This window comes from Cyphomyrmex costatus, unplaced genomic scaffold, assembly GCF_001594065.2.
Source record: "Cyphomyrmex costatus isolate MS0001 unplaced genomic scaffold, Ccosl1.0 scaffold3442, whole genome shotgun sequence".
Taxonomy (NCBI): Eukaryota; Metazoa; Arthropoda; class Insecta; order Hymenoptera; family Formicidae; genus Cyphomyrmex; species Cyphomyrmex costatus.
Genome location: NW_017277603.1, coordinates 9,564 through 13,689, shown reverse-complemented (window position 1 = coordinate 13,689; position 4,126 = coordinate 9,564).

Here is a 4,126-nt window from a genome sequence, read left to right as displayed (position 1 = left end):
TATTATGGGAAATTTTTAGGTATAATACCAATGAAAGTGAGATTCAATCTAATAAGGCTTGGGAGATCTAACGAGTTAATTTAATTGATAAAATAATGATAAATGATCAAATTTTCCTTCTAGCGAGTCGATGTAGAAGAGACAAAGGAGAATCACGCGCTTGGCTTATCTTTGGGGGAGAGGTAATCACCCCGCAAGAATTCGTAACATAAACTAACGGTTCTGAAGTCCCCTTTCGAAACTCAAATTTAAAATGAAAAAGAATCTCTCAAGATTACAGAATCGCATCCCATGTTCAACTGTAATATATATATATATATATATTTCATAAAGATTATAACTATAAAAGTATGAATATAAAATATTTCAGTGAGCAGAACATTACAATGACATATGTTTAGAAATTATTAAGTTAGGCCATTTGTTTTATGTTAATATAGCATAATTATTGTATAACAAAACAAAAATTACATTATCAGAATAATATTATCCTCACTGGAGTGTTCTACCTTAGAAAAGTACAAGTAGCGCAATCTCTTACAAACTAGGGGAAGTACGTTCGCTATTATTTTTATCGGCGGACGTTACATTAGGTAATCGTTTTAATTTTTGTATGCGTGGGGTTACAGTTATATTAAAATTATTAACGTACTGGTCAGGATCTTACGTTAGACTGCTCTCCGCGAGCTGCGTCTCTGCCTCGTCCCTTCCCCGCACGGAGGGGGGGCATCGATGGACAGCCAATAGTAATCGATCACGCGGTCCCGACGGCCCAATCATATCTCACGGAAAACCGCGACGGTCTAGAAAATTCGGGAATCTTCCGCGCGCGAATTTCTCCTTTTCCCTCTCCTCTTTCTTAAGTAAACGGACGCTCGCGTTCCTGTACGAACAGGCATGATCTCGAAGAGACCTTCTTACAACGGCAGAAAATGCCTACAGTTCGGCCATTCTGACCTTTTGGACGTCCCGGCCAAACAAATTACAAGTTACAATATTTGATGAACTCTTACAACTACTAATACAAAAACAGTTTTTTAATAATTAAACGCAACAATAAACCTTAAAACTAACGCTTTTGTCATGAAAGTATACGCAGATTACAAATACTTAATGTATATAAGGTCGCATATGATCTGGTGCGATAATACCAGTATACGGTCGCTGAGTTAATTGAAATCCGTCGACGTCAACGACGACGTACCGATCATAATCAAGAACGGCTTTTACAACATAAGGTCCTTTAAATTTTGGTAACAATTTCTTGTTTATACCTGGTGTCGTTTCGACATTACGAATCTCGACATAATCGCCTACCTTATATTCACGAGCTGCTTTTCTTCGCAAATTATATCTATGTTCATTCTGAGCCTGTGCTCCTTCGATTTTCACAAACGCGCGGTCTCGGATTTCTTTCAGGTCGCAATCGTTATCTGAATCTAATACGTCACGTAACAAATCATTAACTTTTCCTCTCTGACTGACTCCGAATAACAGCTGTGATGGAGTCTCATCCGTCGCTCGACATACAGTATTGTTTAATGAATATTTTACGTCGTATATTTTCCAATATTGACGCATAAGTTGAGTTTCCAATACCTTGGCAAATATCCATCAGACCGCAAAAAAGATTCAATCCTTGGTGTCCAACGCCTAACATGCGCATCGCAAAAACTATTCGTCGATTGATTTCACACGCACTGCCGACCAGAGAGCATGACTTAATTTTTGTTTGTTTATCACACTTGCACTCGAGAAGAATATTGAAACCCAAGCCACGTAAGCTTGACTTAGAAAAAGCAACTTCACTTTTGCAATCTTTGCAGATGACACTTGCAGATAAAGCAGAAAAAACAGAAACGAATTCTATAATACAGTAACCAAAGTTGCTTGCGACAGGAACCTTCACATCGAAACGGCCTATTTTCTTCGCTGAGGCGGACGTAAATTGTGTATCCTGTTCAATTGAGTGGCGATTTCCATGAAACTTTCTTTTCTTTACTCTCGAAGGGTGTGTGTTACTTGCCTTGTTTCCTTTACTACCACCCATTTCGAAAAACTAACTCGCACTGCAAATATAGATTTCAAACGGATTCGGCACGTATTACACTCTTCAATGCCAAGGCAAAACTAAACTAACCGTTGGATTCGAAATGATATTTTTGGACAATAGTGTTCCTCTAAATATGCGTGTTTATATGTATACACGTGAGTATAACGGTCGCATGGAGTCTCATCCGTCGCTCGACATACAGTATTGTTTAATGAATATTCTACGTCGCTTAAAATCTGATCCCATTTGGAGGGAGTTTCGCTTAACTTTGCCAGCATAGGCGCTATGATTCGGTTGAAGCGCTCAACCTGACCATTAGCTCTTGGCGTACTTACGGCAACAAGAACATGTTGAATATCTCCGTCTTTCAAGAACTCTTTGAACTGATCAGACGTAAAGCACGTACCTCGGTCTGACACTAAACGTTTCGGCTTACTATACGCACGGAAATAATCATGCAAACATTTTATTAATTCATCCGTCGTAGTGGATTTACAGGGATAAACTCTAATAAATTTCGTAAACGCATCTACAATGACAAGAATGTGTCGGTTTCCTTTTCCAGTTTTCTCGAGGGGACCAAAATGATCTACATGTATTGTCATGAATGGTAATTTCTCTTTCGGGATATTGTGAAGGAACCCTTCAGCTTTACCACTCGGAGGTGAAAATTCAATACAGCGCAGGCAATTCGCAATGTGTTCCTTTACTTTTTCGCGCATTTTTGGGAACCAATAAATTCTCGAAATATTATTAACAACTTTATCAATACCAACATGTCCGATATCGTCGTGACAGGTTCGGATCACGTTAGTTTCCATTGTTCGCGGGACATAAAATAATAACTTTTGATTTTTATCTTTTCTGTAAACAAGGCCATCACGCAATTCATACTGTTTTACTTCGCCTTCTTGGAGTTTTTTCCGAATTTTAAGAATCTCATTGTCAGTATCCCGGTCTTGACAAATAGACAACGTTCGTTCAAACGTGCTCCCCTCTAGTACCAACACGCTGTGGCAACGACTCAACGCATCTACATGGATCATTCGCTTTCCTGGCCGATGTATTATCTCGTAATTATAATTTTGCAAAAATAACGCCCAACGGGAGATTCGCGGGTTTACATCTTTTTTATTCAAGGTAAGACGAAAGCTATCACAATCAGTAATTATTTTGAATTTTTGTCCAGCGAGATAAATATGGAATCTCTTCAACGCATATATTACAGCGAGACATTCAAGTTCATAACTGTGATACTTGGCTTCGGTGGGTGTCGTCCGCTGACTCCAAAAAGAAATGGGTTTCAAAATTCCGTCACCCTGTTTCTGAAATAAAATTCCACCGTATCCACTTGCACTTGCATCACAGTGCAACTCTGTGTCTGCGCCTGGAGAATAAATGGCCAACACCGGTTTGCTCGCCAGACGTTGCTTCAACGACTCAAATGCCTCGTGTTCCGCGACATCGAAAGTGAAAGTGGCATTCTTTTTTATTAACTCGTATAATGGTTTGGCTACTAATGAAAAATTGGGAACAAATCTACGAAAATAACTCGCGAGACCTACAAAGCGATGGACTTCCCTCGCATTTCTCGGAATCGGGTAGCTTAATACAGCGTCAATATTTTCATCGCTCGGTCGTATACCATGCTGATTCACGTAGTATCCAAGATACTTTATTTCGGTTTGAACTAAGTAGCATTTATCCAAACGAAATTGCAAATGACTTTTACCCGCTAACTCAAATAACTCAGATAAAATATTTAAATGTTCATTGATGCTCTCTGTAGCAACCAAGATATCATCGAGATACAACAAGACTTTATGTTCTCGTATAAGTTTTTCAAATACTAAATGTATGAAACGTTGAAAGACACGCGGAGCATTCGTCAAACCGAAGGGCATTCTCAGATACTCGTATTGACCTAACGGTGTCACAAATGATGTAAACTTTATGGATTCTTCATGCATCTCAATATGATGAAATCCGTCTTTTAAGTCCAACACAGAGAAATATTTTTTATTTCTTAAACGATCAATATTGTCATCAATAAGCTCAGTCGGGAAATTATCG